Raw genomic sequence first — 24,315 nt, 5'->3', positions numbered from 1 at the left:
GATATGATACTGCGTGAAGAGTTTGACAGAGCACTGAAAGACCTGAGTCGAAACAAGGCCCCTGGAGTAGACAACATTCCATCAGAACTACTGACAGCCTTGGGAGAGCCAGTCCTGACAAAACTCTACCATCTGGAGAGCAAGATGTATGAGACAGGCGAAATACCCTCAGACTTCAAGAAGAATATAATAATTCCAATCCCAAAGAAAGCAGGTGTTGACAGATGTGAAAATTACCGAACTATCAGTTTAATAAGCTACAACTGCAAAATACTAACGCGAATTCTTTGCAGATGAATGAATAAACTGATAGAAACCGACCTCGGGGAAGATCAGTCTGTATTCCGTAGAAATGTTGGGACACGTGAGGCAATACTGACCTTACGACTTATCTTAGAAGAAAGATAAAGGAAAGGCCAACTTACGTTTCTAGCATTTGTAGACTTGGAGAAAGCTTTTGACAATGTTGACTGGAATACTCTCTTTCAAATTCTAAAGGTGGCAGGGGTAAAATACAGGGAGCGAAAGGCTATTTACAATTTGTACAGAAGGCAGATGGCAGTTATAACAGTCGAGGGGTATGAAAGGGAAGCAGTGGTTGGGAAGGTAGTGAGACAAAGTTGTGGCCTATCCCCGATGTTATTCAATCTGTATATTGAGCAAGCAATAAAGGAAACAAAAGGAAAGTTCGGAGTAGGTATTAAAATCTATGGAGAAGAAATAAAAACTTTGAGGTTCGCCGATGACATTGTAATTCTGTCAGAGACAGCAAAGGACTTGAAAGAGCAGTTGAACGGAATGGACAGTGTCTTGAAAGGAGGATATAAGATGAACATCAACAAAAGCAAAACGAGGATAATGGAATGTAGTCGAATTAAATCGGGTGATGCTGAGGGAATTAGTATAGGAAAAGAGACACTTAAAGTAGTAACGGAGGTTTGCTATTTGTGGAGCAAAATAACTGATGATGGTCGAAGTAGAGAGGATATAAAATGTAGACCGGCAATGGCAAGGAAAGCGTTTCTGAAGAAGAGAAATTTGTTAACATCGAGTATAGATTTGAATGTCAGGAAGTCGTTTCTGACAGTATTTGTATGGAGTGTAGCCATGTATGGAAGTGAAACGTGGACAATAAATAGTTTAGACAAGAAGAGAATAGAAGCTTTCGAAATGTGGTGCTACAGAAGAATGCTGAAGATTAGATGGGTAGATTACACAACTAATGAGGAGGTACTGAATAGAATTGGGGAGAAGAGGAGCTTGTGGCACAACTTGACTAGAAGAAGGGATCGGTTGGTAGAACATGTTGTGAGACATCGAGGGATCACCAATTTAGTACTGGAGGGCAGCACGGAGGGGAAAAATCGTAGAGGGAGACCAAGAGATGAATACACTAAGCAGATTCAGAAGGATGTAGGCTGCAGTAGGTACTGGCAAATGAAGAAGCTTGCACAGGATAGAGTAGCATGGAGAGCTGCAGCAAACCAGTCTCAGGACTGAAGACCACAACAACAACAACAAGTAATAACAACAATAATAATAATGGCGGCAACAATAATAATAATGATAATAATAGGACTGGAACCAACACATAGAAGAAACCCAAAAACCCAGCATGGCAACACAGGCTACAGATCAGAACAGAAAAACTGAGAAAAGACATCGGACAGCTAACACAATTTATAAGAAATGAAATATCAGACAAAAAACGAAAAAGGTTAGGTAAAATCTCACAACAAGAAGCAATAGAGCAATTAGATGAAAAGAAGCAGAAATTACAACCATTGGCCAAACGACTTAGATGATATAAAAAAAGTGAAAATAGAAGAAAACAAAACCAAACATTCAACACAAACCAAAAGAGATTTTACCAAACAATAGATAACACACACATTAAAATAGACAATCCACCAAACATAACAGACATGGAACACTTCTGGAGCAACATATGGTCAAACCCGGTACAACATAACTGGCATACACGGTGGATACAAGCAGAAACAGACTCATACAAGATGATACCACAAATGCCGGAAGTGATAATTTTGCAACATGAAGTCACCCGAGCAATTAATTCTACGCACAATTGGAAAGCCCCTGGAAATGATAAAATAGCAAATTTCTGGCCAAAGAAGTTCACCTCAACACATTCACATCTAACTAAATTATTTAACAGTTACACTGCAGAGCCATACACATTCCCTGATACACTTACACATGGAATAACCTATCTGAAACCTAAAGATCAAGCAGACACAGCAAACCCAGCTAAATATCGTCCCATAACATGCCTACCAACAATCTACAAAATATTAACTTCAGTCATTACACAGAAATTAATGACACATACAACACAGAACAAAATTATAAATGAAGAACAAAAAGGCTGCTGCAAAGGAGCACAAGGATGTAAAGAGCAACTGATAATAGATACAGAGGTGACATATCAAGCTAAAACTAAACAAAGGTCACTACACTACGCATACATTGATTACCAAAAAGCTTTTGATAGTGTACCCCACTCATGGTTACTTTAGATATTGGAAATATACAAAGTAGATCCTAAATTGATACAGTTCCTCGACATAGTTATGAAAAACTGGAAAACCACACTTAATATCCAAACAAACTCTAATATTACATCACAGCCAATACAGATTAAGTGTGGAATACACCAAGGAGACTCATTAAGTCCTTTCTGGTTCTGTCTTGCTCTGAACCCACTATCCAACATGCTAAATAATGCAAATTATGGATATAATATTACTGGAACATACCCACACAAAATCACACATTTGCTATACATGGATGATCTAAAACTACTGGCAGCAACCAACCAACAACTCAACCAATTACTAAAGATAACCGAAGTATTCAGCAATGATATAAATATGGCTTTTGGAACAGACAAATGTAAGAAAAATAGCTTAGTCAAGGGAAAACACACTGAACAAGAAGATTACATATTGAATAACCACAGTGACTCCATAGAAGCGATGGAAAAAACAGATGCTTATAAATATCTAGGATACAGACAAAAAATAGGAATAGATAACACAAATATTAAAGAAGAACTAAAAGAAAAATATAGACAAAGACTAACAAAAATACTGAAAACAGAATTGACAGCAAGAAACAAGACAAAAGCTATAAATACTTATGCTATACCAGTATTGACCTACTCATTTGTAGTAGTGAAATGGAGTAACACAGACCTAGAAGCACTCAATACACTTACACGTTCACAATGCCACAAATATAGAATACATCACATACATTCAGCAACAGAAAGATTCACATTAAGCAAAAGGAAGGAGGAAAGGGATTCATCGACATAAAAAACCTACATTATGGACAGGTAGACAATTTAAGAAAATTCTTTCTAGAACGAGCAGAAACTAGCAAAATACACAAAGCAATCACTCATATAAATACATCGGCTACACCACTGCAATTTCATAACCACTTCTAGAACCCTTTAGATCACATAACATCAACAGATAAGAAGAAAGTAAATTGGAAAAAGAAAACACTACATGGCAAGCACCCATATCATCTAACACAGCCACACATCGATCAAGACGCATCCACCATGTGGCTAAGAAAAGGCAATATATACAGTGAGATGGAAGGATTCATGATTACAATACAGGATCAAACAATAAACACCAGATATTACAGCAAGCATATTATTAAAGATCCCAATACCGCAACAGATAAATGCAAACTTTTCAAACAACAAATAGAAACAGTAAATCACATCACAAGTGGATGTACAGTACTAGCAAATACAGAATACCCCAGAAGACATGACAATGTAGAAAAAATAATACATCAACAGCTTGCCTTACAACATAAACTTATAAAACAACACGTTCCCACATACAAGTTGTTGTTGTGGTCTTCAGTCCTGAGACTGGTTTGATGCAGCTCTCCATGGTACTCTATCCTGTGCAAGCTTTCTCATCTCCCAGTACCTATTGCAACATACATCCTTCTGAATCTGCTTAGTGTATTCATCTCTTGGTCTCCCTCTACGATTTTTACCCTCCACGCTGCCCTCCAATACTAAATTGGTGATCCCTTGATGCCTCAGAACATGTCCTACCAACCGATCCCTTCTTCTGGTCAAGTTGTGCCACAAACTTCTCTTCTCCCCAATCCTATTCAATACTTCCTCATTAGTTATGTGATCTACCCATCTAATCTTCAGCATTCTTCTGTAGCACCACACTTCGAAAGCTTCTATTCTCTGCTTGTCCAAACTATTTATCGTCCATGTTTCACTTCCATACATGGCTACACTCCACACGAATACTTTCAGAAATGACTTCCTGACACTTAAATCAATACTGGATGTTAACAAATTTCTCTTCTTCAGAAACGTTTTCCTTGCCATTGCCAGCCTACATTTTATATCCTCTCTACTTCGACCATCATCAGTTATTTTGCTCCCCAAATAGCAAAACTCCTTTACTACTTTAAGTGCCTCATTTCCTAATCTAATTCCCTCAGCATCACCCGACTTAATTAGACTACATTCCATTATCCTTGTTTTGCTTTTGTTGATGTTCATCTTATATCCTCCCTTCAAGACACCATCCATTCCGTTCAACTGCTCTTCCAAGTCCTTTGCTGTCTCTGACAGAATTACAATGTCATCGGCGAACCTCAAAGTTTTTATTTCTTCTCCATGAATTTTAATACCTACCCCGAATTTTTCTTTTGTTTCCTTTACTGCTTGCTCAATGTACAGATTGAACAACATCGGGGAGAGGCTACAACCCTGTCTTACTCCCTTCCCAACCACTGCTACCCTTTCATGTCCCTCGACTCTTATAACTGCCATCTGGTTTCTGTACAAATTGTAAATAGCCTTTCGCTCCCTGTATTTTACCCCTGCCATCTTTAGAATTTGAAAGAGAGTATTCCAGTCAACATTGTCAAAAGCTTTCTCTAAGTCTACAAATGCTAGAAACGTAGGTTTGCCTTTCCTTAATCTTTCTTCTAAGATAAGTCGTAAGGTCAGTATTGCCTCACGTGTTCCAGTGTTTCTACGGAATCCAAACTGATCTTCCCCGAGGTTGGCTTCTACTAGTTTTTCCATTCGTCTGTTAAGAATTCGTGTTAGTATTTTGCAGCTGTGACTTATTAAGCTGATAGTTCGGTAATTTTCACATCTGTCAACACCTGCTTTCTTTGGGATTGGAATTATTATATTCTTCTTGAAGTCTGAGGGTATTTCGCCTGTTTCATACATCTTGCTCACCAGATGGTGGAGTTTTGTCAGGACTGGCTCTCCCACGGCCGTCAGTAGTTCCAATGGAATATTGTCTACTCCGGGGGCCTTGTTTCGACTCAGGTCTTTCAGTGCTCTGTCAAACTCTTCACGCAGTATCGTATCTCCCATTTCATCCTCTTCCATTTCCATAATATTGTCCTCAAGTACCTCGCCCTTGTATAGACCCTCTATATACTCCTTCCACCTTTCTGCTTTCCCTTCGTTGCTTAGAACTGGGTTTCCATCTGAGCTCTTGATATTCATACAAGTCGTTCTCTTATCTCCAAAGGTCTCTTTAATTTTCCTGTAGGCGGTATCTATCTTACCCCTAGTGAGATAGGCCTCTACATCCTTACATTTGTCCTCTAGCCATCCCTGCTTAGCCATTTTGCACTGCCTGTCGACTTCATTTTTGAGACGTTTGTATTCCTTTTTGCCTGTTTCACTTACAGCATTTTTATATTTTCTCCTTTCATCAATTAAACTCAATATTTCTTCTGTTACCCAAGGATTTCTACTAGCCCTCGTCTTTTTACCTACTTGATCCTCTGCTGCCTTCACTACTTCATCCCTCAAAGCTACCCATTCTTCTTCTACTGTATTCATTTCCCCCATTCCTGTCAATTGCTCCCTTATGCTCCCCCTGAATCTCTGTACAACCTCTGGTTCTTTCAGTTTATCCAGGTCCCATCTCCTTAAATTCCCACCTTTTTGCAGTTTCTTCAGTTTTAATCTACAGGTCATAACCAATAGATTGTGGTCAGAGTCCACATCTGCCCCTGGAAATGTCTTACAATTTATAACCTGGTTCCTAAATCTCTGTCTTACCATTATATAATCTATCTGATACCTTTTAGTATCTCCAGGGTTCTTCCATGTATACAACCTTCTTTCATGATTCTTAAACCAAGTGTTAGTTATGATTATGTTGTGCTCTGTGCAAAATTCTACCAGGCGGCTTCCTCTTTCATTTCTGTCCCCCAATCCATATTCACCTACTATGTTTCCTTCTCTCCCTTTTCCTACACTCGAATTCCAGTCACCCATGACTATTAAATTTTCGTCTCCCTTCACAATCTGAATAATTTCTTTTATTTCATCATACATTTCTTCAATTTCTTCGTCATCTGCAGAGCTAGTTGGCATATAAACTTGTACTACTGTAGTAGGTGTGGGCTTCGTATCTATCTTGGCCACAATAATGCGTTCACTATGCTGTTTGTAGTAGCTTACCCGCATTCCTATTTTCCTATTCATTATTAAACCTACTCCTGCATTACCCCTATTTGATTTTGTGTTTATAACCCTGTAGTCACCTGACCAGAAGTCTTGTTCCTCCTGCCACCGAACTTCACTAATTCCCACTATATCTAACTTCAACCTATCCATTTCCCTTTTTAAATTTTCTAACCTACCTGCCCGATTAAGGGATCTGACATTCCACGCTCCGATCCGTAGAACGCCAGTTTTCTTTCTCCTGATAATGACATCCTCTTGAGTAGTCCCCGCCCGGAGATCCGAATGGGGGACTATTTTACCTACGGAATATTTTACCCAAGAGGACGCCATCATCATGTAATCATACAGTAAAGCTGCATGCCCTCGGGAAAAATTACGGCTGTAGTTTCCCCTTGCTTTCAGCCGTTCGCAGTACCAGCACAGCAAGGCTGTTTTGGTTATTGTTACAAGGCCAGATCAGTCAATCATCCAGACTGTTGCCCTTGCAACTACTGAAAAGGATGCTGCCCCTCTTCAGGAACCACACGTTTGTCTGGCCTCTCAACAGATACCCCTCCGTTGTGGTTGCACCTACGGTACGGCTATCTGTATCGCTGAGGCACGCAAGCCTCCCCATCAACGGCAAGGTCCATGGTTCATGGGGGGGGGGGGGGGGACATACAAGTATGCACCACAAAATGTACTGGAGAATGATGAATACAAATTATACTGGAACAGAACCATTATAACAGATAAAACAACACCACATATCAAACCTGACATCATACTCACCAATAAAAAGAAGAAATTAACACAACTAATCGAAATATCCATACCCAATACAACAAATATACAAAAGAAAACAGGAGGAAAAATTGGAAAAAAACATTCAACTGGATGAGGAAGTCAAGGACATGTGGCATCAGGATAAAGTTGACATTATAGCAATTATACTATCAACTACAGGAGTCATACCACACAACATCCACCAGTACATCAATGCAATACAGCTACATCCAAACTTATATATACAATTACAGAAATTGGTAATTATTGATACATGTTCAATTACCCGAAAGTTCCTAAATGCAATACAACATATACTGTACAGTTAAAAGGAAATCACGCTTGATCAAGGTCCATGTCACTTTCCATTTCTAACCAGACCTAAGGTCTGAGAAAGGAAAGAAGGTAATAGGACTGGTAATTTTGTTTATACTTGTGATCTGTATCCAGTTGTGTTGGTTCCTAAGTTTGTTGCTTGGCAATAACAGAACATGATGTGTCTGTTAATGTCATCTGACCATCTCATCCTCTGTCTTTATTTTCCTTCTAGAGTGGTTGCAGGAAGCATATCCTGCAAAACACCTCTATTTGGATTTAAATCATTTTCCGCGAGGCTATCAGTGTCGTTACCACTGTGGACGGGCATAGGGTTCAAGCGTCGTCCCCGACCATGACAGCGCTTGTCCGAGGCTTCGTTAGTTCTGTCCTGAACCTACTAATCACACTAAAAGGGGGGTTAGCCCTATTAGTGGTTTGTTCTTTTCGTCGCAATCATACTCACCAATAAAAAGAAGAAATTAACACAACTAATCGAAATATCCATACCCAATACAACAAACACACAGAAGAAAACAGGAGGAAAAATTGGAAAAAACATTCAACTGGCTGAGGAAGTCAAGGACATGTGGCATCAGGATAAAGTTGACATTATACCAATTATACTATCAACTGCAGGAGTCATACCACACAATATCCACCAGTACATCATCGCAATACAGCTACATCCAAACGTATATATACAACTACAGAAATCTGTAATTATTGATACATGTTCAATTACCCGAAAGTTCCTAAATGCAATGTAACATATACCATACAGTTAAAAGGAAGTCACGCTTGATCAAGGTCCGCGTCACTTTCCATTTTTAACCAGACATAACATCTGAGACAAGAAAGAGAAATAATAGGACTGGCACCAGTAAGGGAATGATGAATAACAATAATATTGATTAGTTTAGCACCTTTAAAACCGTGTTTAGTATTATAAGAACCAGAAAAGATAATGGAAGAGGAGAGGATAGAAAATAGTGGAGACAATGGCCGCTAAGTAGGAACTGCCTCCCAATAGAGAACGATGCGACAAGAGGAGTGAAAACTGGTGGGGGAGTCCTGACTGACCAGAGTAAGCTGTGGAGAAAAGATGTGGGAGAGATCTCTATTGTGTTAGGTGATCTATTAACTGTCTTTTGAAGTTTGATTTTCTGACATTTTCAATGTCATTCTAAAGTCGACTTCCTGATACAGAGAATGATTTTGAGAAGATGGCTGTGTAGAGGTATAGACAGGATTTTTCTTTGTTGAGCACAAGTATTTATTTTCTACTGTTCCGATAATAGTGTAAAATTTGAGCATAAGTAAGAGGAGGTGGTTGAGAAGGTGGTAAAGCAAACTCGGGGTATGGCAATCTCTAAACCTACACGTAGCCATAGTGACTGTAAGTAGGAGTTACATAATCGAAACAGCAGACGTCAAAAATGTATTGCAGAGAAGCATTTTACGCCAGTTTCAGCTGGCATCAGTTCTCATACGAAAGTTCTTGACAAATAGGATCATCATAATCAAATATGGGAGGTCTTTTTTTAGTGATTCTACAAGTCTCTTTTTAAGCCCAGTGGGAAACAATTTTTACACTTCTGTAGTGAATGAAGTGACACTGATGCCTTCTTTCAGGCTGTAACTATGCGTTCAGTCCAGATTCATAGATTGAATAACTGATGAAGAGGTTTCCTTCTTCTCCTTTCTGGGCTAAAGGCTGTTTGCTTCAGCACTCCTCGGTCTACCCTGCAGTTGTCGCTCCACCTTTACATTGGACGGTCAGCATTTCTTTTGCAAACTGGTGATCTATTTCAGTGGTTTTCACAATCTTCCGTTCATCCAGCCTGTTTATATGCTCGTACCGCTCATACTTTCTCTTATGTACTCACTCATTAATGGAGACCACTTTACGTTCTTTTCTAATGCACTCACTCCTCTGTCTCTCAATGCCTTCCCTGTAATCCTTCATAGAATTTTCATTTCCGTCGTTTACTGAGGTCTTTTTGGTTTTGATGTTTCCGTTGTCCCAGCTGTGTTCATGATGATTGGTTGCACCATTATTTTGTATATTCTTGCCTTTCAATCTTTTCCTTTACACTTGTTTTTCCAGATAGTATCATCTAAACACTCTGCCACTTCGTTTGCTTTTGCTACTTGTTCTCTAACATCCTTTTCCTAATTTCCACTGCCGTACATTTCAATAAACAGAACGATAAATAGTTTGGACAAGAAGAGAATAGAAGCTTTCGAAATGTGGTGCTACAGAATAATGCTGAAGATTAGGTGTGTAGATCACATAACTAATGAGGAGGTGTGGAATAGGATTGGGGAGAAGAGAAATTTGTCGCACAACTTGACTAGAAGAAGGAATCGGTTGGTAAGACATGTTCTGAGGCATCAAGGGATCACCAATTTAGTATTGGAGGGCAGGGTGGAGGGTAAAAGTCGCGGAGACCAAGAGATGAACACACTAAGCAGATTCAGAAGGATGTAGGTTGCAGTAGGTACTGGGAGATGAAGAAGCTTGCGCAGGATAGAGTAGGATGGAGAGCTGCATCAGACCAGTCTCTGGACTGAAGACCACAAGAACAACAAAATACCAATATATTTAAATTTCATTACCTGATGAATAATTTTTCAATCCACTTCCAGTTTCCATCTAACTGGTTCCACCGACGTGATCATACATTCGGCCTTTTGAGTGGATATGAATATATTTAGGGTTTTGGTTGCTACGTTAAATATATATAAAAGTTCCTGCAGGTAGTCTTCACTGTTTTCCAGCAGAACTGCATCTTCAGCATAATAAATGATTTTCCTTTCTTCGTCCCTCATTCTATAACCACTGCTAGTTAATAACTTCTAATCACCGCGTTCATGACTATATTGAAAATTAGTAGGCCCAAAGAGTCACCTCTTCTGCTACCGCTATTAACTGCTGTGCAGCCAGTTATCCTGGAACCAGTTTCCATCCGGATGTAGTTGTTGGAATAAATGTCTTCAATTGTTTTTATTAAGTTGGGAGGAATCCCCCTATTGCAGAACAGGTTTAAAACACGTGGTAACCGAATCCTATCAATGGCCTTTTGTAAACCAGTAAAACAAAGATAAGCTGGTCTGTAGTATTTAATGGACTTCTCCACAACCGGAGAGTGAATACTGCATCAGCGCATGACCTACCGGATCTAAAACTATACTGCTCCTCTGCAAGAGCTGTAATGCTTTTTATTTTATTTCGTATTATTTGTGTTATGAGTATAATAACTGAACTCAGTAGATTTTTAGACAACATAGTTGTATGGAGATTTGTCCCTCTACAAATGGATACGTGTTCCTTATCTCTCTTTTTGTTCATGGAAATTGTAATACTACTTCTCCATTCGTTTGGCATTTTGTTACCGATTATAACTTCGTTAACCAACTTGGGTAATTGCTCAGTTAGCGGGACCAATGACGTCTCTGTCTGGTCTCCTTCCCCAAAACAACCCAACCCTCAGTTAGGGGACATTCACTATACTTCAGTAATTCATTGGGGATCCTATATTTCCCTGCCGACTTGCTGTCGGCAAAGCTTCTTCAAGCTTTACATATGAAACAATTACATCATCATTTACTTGTATACCGATCTTGAACTCTCTATATGTTCAGGTGATTTTTTACTTTTATACTCCTCTGTTAAATATTTAACTCACGATTTCTCATTTCTGTCGTTTGCTTTCAAACTTTCATTTAATTCTTTACTCTATTGTTGTATAATTCTCCAGATTTGTTCTGAATGAAGTTGTGGAGCTCAATTTGCCTAAAAGAAAGGCATCAAGAAATGGATAATTTGGTTGTGGAGGTAAATGTTGGGACAAAAATTATCGAATGAGACCAAAGGTTTTAAAACGGTGAGCAGGTTCTAATGAGTGTAGGTTGCAGTCTTTGTGTGAATATGAAGACACCTGCACAGGATGGACTAGCGTACTGCATCAGCCCAGCCTTCGGACTGAAGACCCGGACAAACAACAACCAACACAAGAGTAAATTAGAGTGAGGTATACTTGGGCGTTACTGACGTGGAATATGGTCATCTCCCCAGAGGCCTCCTGCAGCAGCAGCTTGTAGGAGCCGTCACGCAGCAGGCCCTGCAGGTCTGTGAAGGGCAGCGCCGGCCGGTGGCTGGTCAGCGAGGCGGTGAATGCCCCGCAGTAGGCGGTGTGCAGCAGCCCTGCACAAAGGGACGCCGCCGCCAGCGAAGCCCGCACGCTGTCACGTGACCTCGTGTCTCTGCCTTCGCCGCAACCTGCAGACGCCGCCAGTAAAAGTAACTCTTGTGCTTCCTAAGCAACCACTTGCTTACAGAGCATAATAGGGGACACCTCTAAGAGCCCTGATAATGAGCTTATTTCAGCGAGGAAGAGAGTCTACAAATTTCATCAGGCAACAGGATCTGCCGTCGGTTCTTGGCAGAAAGCGTTATAAGAAATGAAAAGACCCAGTTTCTTTTCTTCTACAGTGCACTGTAGAACAAAAGCAAACTGGTGCTTTTCATTTATTTCATCAGGTATATCATAACGATACAGCCTTCCCCAAGATTTGTATGAAGTGCCTGATACCATCTTTATTATTTGCATCCGGATTGTTATCGGACAATTCAGTGCTACCTAAGGCTTTGCATGTGTGTCTTTATACAGGGTGTTACAAAAAGGTACGGCCAAACTTTCATGAAACATTCCTCTCACACAAAGAAAGAAAATATGTTATGTGGACATGTGTCCGGAAACGCTTACTTTCCATGTTGGAGCTCATTTTATTACTTCTCTTCAAATCACATTAATCATGGAGTGGAAACACACAGCAACAGAACGTACCAGCGTGACTTCAAACACTTTGTTACAGGAAATGTTTAAAATGTCCTCCGTTAGCGAGGATACATGCATCCACCCTCCGTCGCATGGAATCCCTGATGCGCTGATGCAGCCCTGGAGAATGTCGTATTGTATCACAGCCGTCCACAATACGAGCACGAAGAGTCTCTACATTTGGTGCCGGGGTTACGTAGACAAGAGCTTTCAAATGCCCCCATAAATGAAAGTCAAGAGGGTTGAGGTCAGGAGAGCTTGGCGGCCATGGAATTGGTCCGCCTCTACCAATCCATCGGTCACCGAATCTGTTGAGAAGCGTACGAACACTTCGACTGAAATGTGCAGGAGCTCGATCGTGCATGAACCACATGTTGTGTCGTACTTGTAAAGGCACATGTTCTAGCAGCACAGGTAGAGTATCCCGTGTGAAATCATGATAACGTGCTCCATTGAGCGTAGGTGGAAGAACATGGGGCCCAATCAAGACATCACCAACAATTCCTGCCCAAACGTTCACAGAAAATCTGTGTTGGTGACGTGATTGCACAATTGCGTGCGGAATCTCGTCAGCCCACACATGTTGATTGTGAAAATTTACAATTTGATCACGTTCGAATGAAGCCTCATCCGTAAAGAGAATATTTGCACTGAAATGAGAATTGACACATTGTTGGATGAACCATTCGCAGAAGTGTACCCGTGGAGGCCAATCAGCTGCTGATAGTGCCTGCACACGCTGTACATAGTACGGAAACAACTGGTTCTCCCTTAGCACTCTCCATACAGTGACGGGGTCAACGTTACCTTGTACAACAGCAACTTCTCTGACGCTGACATTGGGGTTATCGTCAACTGCACGAAGAATTGCCTCGTCCATTGCAGGTGTCCTCGTCGTTCTAGGTCTTCTCCTGTCGCGAGTCATAGGCTGGAATGTTCCGTGCTCCCTAAGACGCCGATCAATTTCTTCGAACGTCTTCCTGTCGGGACACCTTCGTTCTAGAAATCTGTCTCGATACAAACGTACCGCGCCACGGCTATTGCCCCGTGCTAATCCATACGTCAAATGGGCATCTGCCAACTCCGCATTTGTAAACATTGCACAGACTGCAAAACCACGTTCGTGATGAACAGTAACCTGTTGATGCTACGTACTGATGTGCTTGATGCTAGTACTGTAGAGCAATGAGTCGCATGTCAACACAAGCACCGAAGTCAACATTACCTTCCTTCAGTTGGGCCAACTGGTGGTGAATCGAGGAAGTACAGTACATACTGACGAAACTAAATTGAGCTCTAACATGGAAATTAAGCGTTTCCGGACACATGTCCACATAACATCTCTTCTTTATTTGTGTGTGAGGAATGTTTCCTGAAAGTTTGACCGTACCTTTTCGTAACACCCTGTATATATCATTCTGTACTATTTGATAAAAAACATGATATTCATTGCGAAGGCGTGTGGAATGTTCTGGAAGGACGTGCGTTGTCATAATTATCGGTGGATTGTTGTCACTGATAAAATTATGTACATATACTAAATTAAGTGACTAATCAAGAAATTGAAGTAGTAAGTTCTTAGAAATAAAGAACGAGAGACTGCAGAGATGTTAACATGAAAAATCAATTCTTCTAATTAACAAAATGGTAATCTAAAAATCCAGTAACCGAAGATCTCACTATCTTGAGAAACAGCTTAAAAGTTTCCAGCTTAAAAGTTATTACCAAGCGATGTATTTTCATTTGTTATTTATTTTTATGTATTCCTCTGTAATTAATGTTATTTGTAATTACATGTCCAATTAACTCTCCAATTGTTTACATCTCACCGTTTTCCAATTTCCAGAATTTGGGGCCTTATTTGTATATTTTATGTATGTAATCGGATAAAGCACGAGCTCTGAACTATCACTCAATATTAATAACCAAATCCAATTAATTACGTAACTAAAATAATACGAGAGACATTATTGTAATTTAAGTTCAGAATGATTTTCTTATGGAAAACTAAAGATATTAGTATAAGAGATTGTCATTGAATATTGTATTTTATACCTTATTCGGCTGTAACATCAGTTTCTTTACGTTTTGTATATTTTAATTGTCAAATCAAAATTGTAAAAATTTGATGATGCTTTAATTTGGAAGTTATTGTTAAAATTCTGTATAAAGCGATGCAGGTATGCTGCGAGAAGTCAGTTTTGAAGTTACATTTGGAAGTCAAAGAGATCAGTGAAGTCTGCCCGCATTTTGTTTATATAACGAGTGTGCAGTTCAGATGTCAATTAATGTGAATAAATTTTGTGAAGCATGAAAATTTCCCATTCATTCACCAATAGACCAGGCAGAAGAAACTTATGTTAAATAACATTCAACATGAATCGTTACAATATCCAGTTGCAGCTGATCATTGATGATTACATCCAGTAGAGCTACCACATTACAAGGATGCTGATTACTAGATTTCTCCCGCAGTTCCAGGCATCGCCTATGGGCTTAAAATCGGGAGATTTTGCGGACCACTTTTGTGTATTGTACACGAAGTAACAAGTCATTGAATACGAATATACACTGAGGTGACTAAAGTTATTCGATAGTGATATGCACATATTCAAACGGCAGTTATACCGTATACACAAGGTATAAAAGAGTAGTGCTTTGGTGGAGCTGTTATTTGTACTCGGGTGATACATGTGAAAAAATTTCCGAAGTGATTATTGCCACATGAAAATTATTAACGTACTTTGAACGGGGCATGGTACTTGACACTAGAAGCTTTGGCCATTCCATTTCGGAAATTGTTAGAGAATTCAGTATTCCGAGATCCGCATTGTAAAGAGTGTGCCGTGAATATAAAATTTCAGCCATTACCTCTCACCATGGACAACGCAGTGGCCAAGAGCCTACACTTAACGACCGAGAGCAGTGGAGTTCGCGTAGATTTGTCAGTGCTAACAGACAAGCAACACTGTGCGAGTTAACCGCAGAACTCAATGTGGGACGTACGACGAACGTATCCGTTAGGACAGTGCGGAGAAAATTGGTGTTAATGGGCTATACGAACAGATGACCTACGCTATGCCTTTGCTATCAGCACAAAATCGCCTGCAGCGCCGCTCCTGGGCTCGTGAGCATATTGGCTGGACACTAGACGACTGAAAAACTGTGACCTGGTTGGATGGGTCTCGATTTTAGTTAGAAAGAGCTGATAGTAGGGAGCGAGTGTGGCCCAGACCCTACGAAGCAATTGATACAAATTGTCAACAAGGCACGTCGTAGGCTGTGCTTACGTGGAACTGACTGGGTGCTCTGGTCCAACTGCACCTATCATTGGCTGGAAATGGTTACTAGGACATCATGTGCAGCCATTCAAGGACTTAATGTTTCCAAAAAATGATTTCATATCACTGTGCCACAATTGTTCGCGATGGTTGTAAGAACATTTTGGACAGTTTGAGCGAATGATTTCGCCACCCACATCACCCGATATTAATCCCATCGAAACTTTATGGGATAAAGGTGAGAGGTTAGTTCGTGTACAATATCCTACGCCGACAACACTTATGCAATTATGGATGGCTATAGAGGCAGAATGGATCAGTATTTCAACAGAGGACTTCCAGCTACTTGTTGAGACCATGTCACGTCCAGTTGCTGCACTACGCTCGGTAAAAGAAGGTGTACCACGACATTAAGAGGTATCAAAAATGGTTCAAATGGGGACTTAACATCTGTGGTCATCAGTCCCCTAAAACTTAGAACTACTTAAACCTAACTAACCTAAGGATATCACACAACACCCAGTCATCACGAGGCAGAGGAAATCCATGACCCAGACGGGAATCGAACCCGGGAGCCCGGGCGTGGGAAGCGAGAACGCTACCGCACGACCATGAGCTGCGGACTAATAGGTATCCCATGACTTTTCTCATCTCAGTGTAGAACCTGAATGTTCATCAAATCAGGAACGTATGTGTGCAGCTCTATGAACATAGCTGTTGTCACTTTGGAAAACGGAAGTGGGCACAGCATACTAACCTTGAAGATGAAGAAAGGGCAAACTTGGCCACTGAGAATGTTGAAATAAACATCCTGGTTCACGTTCTCAGCGAAACTATATAGCTGTGCCAAAGTAAAGGTACAAAAAATACCTTAAAATATCACAGAACTACCTCTGTTCTGAACTGTGCCGTCTACGCACTGCAGTTTAAACGTTCCATTAATTTGTTGGAGTACTCAACCCTTTGTAGATTTAGAAAAGAGTCAAAATCGTGATACATCGGACCACACCACTCGCTACCATTTAGCTAATGTTCACTTTCTGTTTCTTTTTTCCCTATTGAAGACGTACAGCTTTATGTATCGGTATGAGCAATGGTATTTCACGATGAACCCGACACCTAGTCTCCATTTCAAGCAATTATCTCCACAATGGTGGATCGTAAACTGGTTCACATATACATTCACTCATTGACCACAACAACTGCTATAAAGTTTCAAAGCATTTGTTATTAACAAGCCATAACATATGTCTAGAGTCCCTGTCGGTTAGAATGCAAATGGTAGGCCTGTACTATAAGTAATGGGACAGAGTCATAACTGGTGCAGTCTCCATTGTTTCCAAATCTGCTCCTTCATCCACCTTAACACCTCCCATTCCTCCTCCCCATCTCAATTTATCGAATCTAATTGTGTGAGGTATAAATGGTGGGATATTCGAAAATGGGTGCTTCTCTATGTCTGGGAGACTGGTACAGCCTGTATGGTTGCCAGGTTTATCTTAATTAGTAGAAGAGTGACATCTATCAATAGTTTGTAATCCAGTTATTCTAACTGATGACCGGCTAGGCCCCCTCCACAATTCATTACCCGTAAATGAATGTCTTGCTCCCGACTATCAATCCAAAATATTTGTGGGACTTACCAAAACAGTTCTTCCAGTCGTACTAAACGTCAGACAGAATCGTCACTGATGCTTTGTATGACGTAGTAAGAGGCTCATCATCATGAAGCGTCAGCAGAGATCAGCCACCACCCCCTCCCGATAGAATTAAAAAACTGACAAATTTGAATGTTACGACATAGAATTATATAGCCAACAGGTCGAACATAACTGATAGATACATTGTTCTAGGTTTCGACAACTACAAGGGGTGCATTCATCAGAATGAAAATTTCCAAAATAGTAGAATTATATTGCTAAAAAGCAATGGTCAGAATTTTGAGCAGCTATGCTCAAGTCTAAAGCGAAATAAAACTTTCTACCTCTAGCCACCTATGCCCAGCTGGGAACATCAGATTGCAGTTTGATATTGTTCCCAGCTGGGTACACGTGGTAAATAACGCTCTTAAGCATTAAATCCGTACAGGGTGATTCTATGATGATGTTACAAACTTTTATGGATGACGAAGAAAGATAAATGTGTCAGACTGAGGTAAGGGACTCTGGTCCAGGAAGACCGATTCAGGGGTTTTTAACGATAATCATTCTGATACCTCTGACATTGGGATACATATACTGGTACTGTTGCTAAAAGTGTAGCGTAGCTCACTTGCAGATGTGGTGGTATGGGCCAATAAAGGAAGAAATGTGTAGCAAACATTGGCTCTAAAATTCATACGAGCACTTTTTCAACTTTGGTGGTTTGAAACATATCCCTTTTACTGAACAAATGCCCATAGCTCCTAAAGTATCCATTTTGAAGGCCATCTTTACTGGAAGTTTTTCTTATTTTGGTCCATACCGTCTTCTCCAGCGATATGGAAACCAAAGAGTTTGATGCAGAATAGAGGCATCATAAAAATCATACTTACCTAACTGTTTAACAGAATATTTACAGTTTCCAAAATGCAGAGAACAAATCTTAGTACTTGCATCTTAATGGATAGCGATGGTGAAGTTATTACTACCAATTTTTACATGATAGAGTTACAGACTAGCTCTGAGTTCAGCATGTTTTTCATGGACTATCATAAGATGTTATGGAACGTGGCTTTAGTTAAATGGTTTGGCTTCTAGCTTTGCAGAACAGATGGATGAATGTGATTTGGTATATAAAAGGATGAGCTAACCTCAAACCATGCAATAGCGTATAATTTTTGTTAGGAAGCACATGAGAGATGCTGACAGTGTTCCCCGTAAGCTGTCCACAGAGTTACACATTCCTTCATACAACTTTTGTGGGCCAGGAACAATGGTGCAAAAATCGCAAGTACACAGTGATAAGGAAATTAATCTGTTGGATGAAGCTTGCAGGTAACACTCTAAACAACGATTTGATAGAGCGTCTCGCTGCAGATTTTAACTGATAAAGTTTACCTGAGACATTATAATAGGCCAGTGTACTGCAGCATTTTCAGTTGACAAACAGTGCTCACTAACCTTAAATTAGGTTTGGACATAAATTTCCGACAAGTTATAAACGTCACTCATCCCACATTAAAGAAAAAAAAGTATGGGATAAATAAAAAATTGTATCCAAAAAAGTTGTATCCAATTAGTAGTGTCCGTCCATTAAAAGTGGCCTAAAGAGGAAAGTAAAAAGAAATGAAGACAGTAAAATGCCAGAGGCTCTACCATTACCTAAGATATACAGTAGGTTTTTCAGATATTGAATCATTGGCCAAGGGAGTAGAAGCCATTGCCCAAACAGCGGAAATTGCAAAAAGTACTGAGGATCAGCTTGACGAGGCGAAAATGGACAATAGGCTGATAGAATTTGGGCCACCGAATAGCATTACACTGCCAGAAGAAAAGTAACAAACTCATCAAGGACAGTACATTTTATTATCAAGTGATGTGACTGGTAGTTAATCATTGCAGGATTATCGATAACATACTCAGTCCAAATAAAACACAGTTGTCGCAGTAAAGGTTGCACAAACAGTCACACCAGCACACAGCGTACCCAGTCTCGCAGTAAAGCAGGCTCGTATTCTCACATGAAAACGATCATAAAGGTGCCAATGCCATGCTTCAATAGTATCCCAAGCGTTTTGCACCCTTTGTCGCAATTAGACAATGGTTCTTTCGGGTTCTGGAGGACGAATAAGTTCCAACTTCACCATGTCCCTTACATGTTCAGCAGGCGAGACATATGGTGCTCTTGATGGCCAGAGTAGTAACTGTACAACATAAAGAACGCGTTGTGTAGTAGCATCCATATGTGTATTGTCATTGTCCTGCTGAAAAGGTGCATCACCTTCTTGTCGAAGAGATGAGAGTAGCATATGGATAACAGCCTGTGAAAAATAGTGAGCACGACTTTGTTTTTACGCTGCAGAAACAGCTAATGTGACAGCGAGTTGTAACTCATGACTTCCCGAACCATAAGGTCTGGAGAGGCACTATGTGTTGTGGGTGCATGCAGTCCAGAATGGGCCACTGACTGGGTCTGTGCCCTGTATGTGTTCATCCATCACTCGCATGCAGACAGTATCTACTCTCATCACTGAAGATGACAAAATGTCAGTACACTCTCCAGTCAAATCATTCATAAAAACAAAGTAGCTCTGCTTGGCAGTATCATGGTGTCGGTGATTGCCTGGCCAGAAGCACATGTGATCTTAGTCCTGTTGCAAGCAGATGGTTCCAAATGGTCCTTGGTGGCATAGCAGATGCAGCATGTGCCCGAATTTCTCCTCTATATGATGTCGCATCGAACGTGACTGTACTACAGGGACATCTAGAATCTGGTCTGCAGGTGTGGCAAGGTACCACAAGCCACTGTTGAAAGTAGGGACACACCAACGACACACTGTGCTCAGCATGAGCAGCTATCCATCGATGTGATTGGTCAGATTCTCACAAACCCACATCTACATCTACATTTATACCCCACAAGCCACCCAACGGCGTGTGGCGGATGGCACTTTATGTGCCACTGTCATTACCTCCCTTTCCTGTTCCAGTCACGAATGGTTCGCGGGAAGAACGACTACCGGAAAGCCTCCGTGCGTGCTCGAATATTTCTAATTTTACATTCGTGTACCCCAGTCTGGCAGTAAAGCAGGCTCGTATTCTCACATGTAAACGATCATAAAGGTGCCAATGCCATGCTGCAATAGTGTTCCAAGCATTTTGCATCCTTAGTGAGCCTGTTCAAATGGCTGCAGTTGTTCAGCGAGGGAACATACCCATCACAGTGGCATGGTTGTACCCTAGAAGAAGAGTTTCAATCACTGTTCTGCCCGACTCTAAACTCAGTACAGTTACTGTCTGCAGTGTGCAGAGGGCACACAGGCAAGCCACCCGAGCGCCACCTGATTGACGATGACTATGACAGATGAATCACAACATAACAACCCCTCAGTATGCATTTATAATAACCTACTGCCACTGAAAACAGTCCTTGAGTGTGTTATTTCTTACCTGGCATTGTATTTTGAAATCACACAGGACTCTTCATAAAGGAAACTCCTAGCTATACTACCAAGCATACTGCTTACAAATAACGATCTGCTTAAATTTGTCAAAAAAATTCAACGTTCCAAGGTTTCGTGAGTATTTACGCAGAATGTACTGCTGAAGACGGAAATCTAAAGAATGTGGGATTAGAAATTTACATGTTGCATGAGGACCTGGAACTCTGTGGGATGTGTGTATTAAGAGAAAACGCAATAACATCTACTATTTAACATTTACTATTTTGACTCGTTTAGAGACTCACAACGACCAGAAGAATGGTACTTTCACTTTACCATAAACCATGTGCTCTGGAAATTTGCCACTACAGATCTTTGATATGTATTACGGTGGTCATTTATGCCCCATGTCCACATTGAAATTTACAAAAAAGATGTAAGGACAATGACTGCATATCCATTTGTCACTAGAGGTTTAGATGTGATGTCGTACACTCTGACTTTAAAAGAACAGTAACCAGTTTTATGAGTGAACTGCTTTCCGCCAATCGATTTAGGCAAATGGGTTGTTGGAATAACATATTGACTGGATTGGAAACATACAAGAGCATTGCTAATATCACCGAGGAGTATAATGAACAACATTTAGAAGCTAAAGAAGCTGTGGAAATACCTCCTTAATTACACATGGTACTGTAGGGTTCCTATTTCAGGAAATAAGATATTAAATGAACGCAGTTGACACTGAGTGTACACACAACGTGCAGGTTACATTAACCCTTAAAGCAAATGTTTCTGAATTGGCCTCAGACCTGAATGGTTTAGGAAGCGCAAAATGGTTCATAAAGGAAGAGTGGTGAGATACAGATATTTTAGCACATGTATACCTCTCAGGATGCTGACATTGTACTTCGGCATCATGGAAGTATCATTATCAACTCTAAGCAGCATCTTATTCTGCTACGAAGTGCAATGGATAAATGGGGACATTGCTTTGCATGGTTGACCACATACACATGATTGTGTATGTGGAAGGTGGCTAGAAGGCTTCAATGATGTGTGAAGCATACAAGCATACTACAGTTTGGAACCTGGAATCATACAAATGCCCAGCTCTATGGAAGCTCAGCCAGAAGTATGAAACGAATAAAATAGTATTATGTGTGCTTAAAATAATGTAAAATTACTTTTAAGTTATGTGACAAAAAAATGAAGTTTTTTTTTAAAAAAAAGACATTGTATTATTACTGTAACATTTCGCATCCTCCTTTTCCAGCAAGTTTTGAACAAGATTCCCTATACAGTGTGGTCCATTGATCGTGACCGGGCCAAATATCTCACGAAATAAGCGTCAAACGAAAAAACTACAAAGAACGAAACTCGTCTAGCTTGAAGGGGGAAACCACATGGCGCTGTGGTTGGCCCGCTAGATGGCGTTGCCATAGGTCGAACGGATATCAACTGCGTTTTTTTAAACAGGAACCCCCATTTTTTATTACATATTCGTGTAGTACGTAAAGAAATATGAATGTTTTAGTTGGACTGCTTATTCGCTTTGTGATAGATGGGGCTGTGATAGTCACAAACATATGGGTCACAATTTTAGACGAGCAGTTGCTAACAGGTATTTTTTTAAATTAAAATACAGAACGTAGGTACGTTTGAACATTTTATTTCGGTTGTTCCAATGTGATACATATACTTTTGTGAACTTATCATTTCTGAGAATGCATGCTGTTACAGCGTGATTATCTGTAAATACCACATTAATGCAATAAATGCTCAAAATTATGTCCGTCAACCTCAATGCATTTGGCAATACGTGTAACGACATTCCTCTTAACAGCGAGTAGTTCGCCTTCCGTAATGTTCGTACATGCATCGACAATGCGCTGACGCATGTTGTCAGGCGTTGTCGGTGGATCACGATAGCGAATATCATTCAACTTTCCCCACAGAAAAAAATACGGGGACGTCAGATGCGGTGAACGTGCGGGCCATGGTATGGTGCTTCGACGGCCAATCCACCTGTCATGAAATATGGTATTCAATACCGCTTCAACAGCACGCGAGCTACGAGCCGGACATCCATCATGTTGGAAGTACATCGCCATTCTGTCAGGCAGGGAAACACCTTGTAGTAACATCGGTAGAACATTACGTAGGAAATCAGCATACATTGCACCACTTACATTGCCATCGATAAAATGGAGGCCAATTATCCTTCCTCCCATAATGCCGCACCATACATTAACCCACCAAGATCGCTGATATTCCACTTGTCGCAGCCATCCTGAATTTTCCGTTGTCCAATAGCGCATATTATGCCGGTTTACGTTACCGCTGTTGGTGAACGACGCATCGTCGCTAAATAGAACGAGCGAAAAAAATCTGACATCGCCCCGTAATTTCTCTTGTACCCAGTGGCTGAACTGTACACGATCACAATAGCCGTACATCAACACGATATCGACCTTTTCCGCAATTGGTAAATGCTCCATTTCAACACGGGTAATGTATAACGAAGCAAATACCGTCCGCACTGGCGGAATGTTACGTAGTACCACGTACTTATACGTTTGTGACTATTACAGCGCCATCTATAACAAAACGAGAAAAGTGGTCCAACTAAAACGTATTACACGAATGTGTAATAAAAAATGGGGGTTCCTATTTTAAAAAACGCAGTTGATATCCGTTTGACCTATGGCAGCGTCACCTAGCGACCAACCATAGCGCCATCTGGTTTCCCCCTTCAATCTACAAGGGTTTCGTTCTTTGTAGTTTTTTCGTTTGATGCATATTTCGTGAGATATTTGGCCCGGTCACTATCAATGTACCACCCTGTATATGTGCGCATAATGTTTGTAAATAAGAACAAGGGTATATTCATTGTAATCCGGATATGACATCTGTGCCGTTCATCCTGTACAGGGATCCGAATCTTACCCAGATCTTTGATACATCTTTGGAAATGGCTATGGTTGCCCATTACCTGCACCCATGGATCGATACATGGTACACTATAGGCAAAATCCCATGCAATAATTCTGTGAACTCACTCTCCCTATCTGCAAACTGCACTTTGAGTGATCGATCGATATTTGTATTAAAAGTAGTTTTAAAAAAATATAGTATTTAGGTGTATGATGCAGCTGTTCTGTTACATGTAGCACCACATGAAAGATTCATGACGTATCTTATGCTTTTCCTTCTCATAAAGTAAATATGTCACATATATTAGTTCTCTAACTAAATGCAACCAAATCACACATTGGGGGCCTTCAACATGAATGCATAGATTGCAGACCGCCCGTTGGCCTGATCTTCTTACTGATGTTGAAACTGACAGTGAGGAGGGATACAGAGAAAAAGAGCAAGCAAGATGACAATCAAAAGCAAGAACGGTGCCAAAACTACAACACTCAAAGGAGAAGCACAAGGAAGTAGTGCACCTGCGGAGACAACCCTGGGAGTTCTAAGGTGAGGTAGCAATACTCTGGACCA

Source organism: Schistocerca serialis, chromosome 2, assembly GCF_023864345.2.
Source record: "Schistocerca serialis cubense isolate TAMUIC-IGC-003099 chromosome 2, iqSchSeri2.2, whole genome shotgun sequence".
Taxonomy (NCBI): Eukaryota; Metazoa; Arthropoda; class Insecta; order Orthoptera; family Acrididae; genus Schistocerca; species Schistocerca serialis.
The sequence above is the reverse complement of the archived record's forward strand: the minus strand, read 5'-3'. Positions refer to the sequence as shown.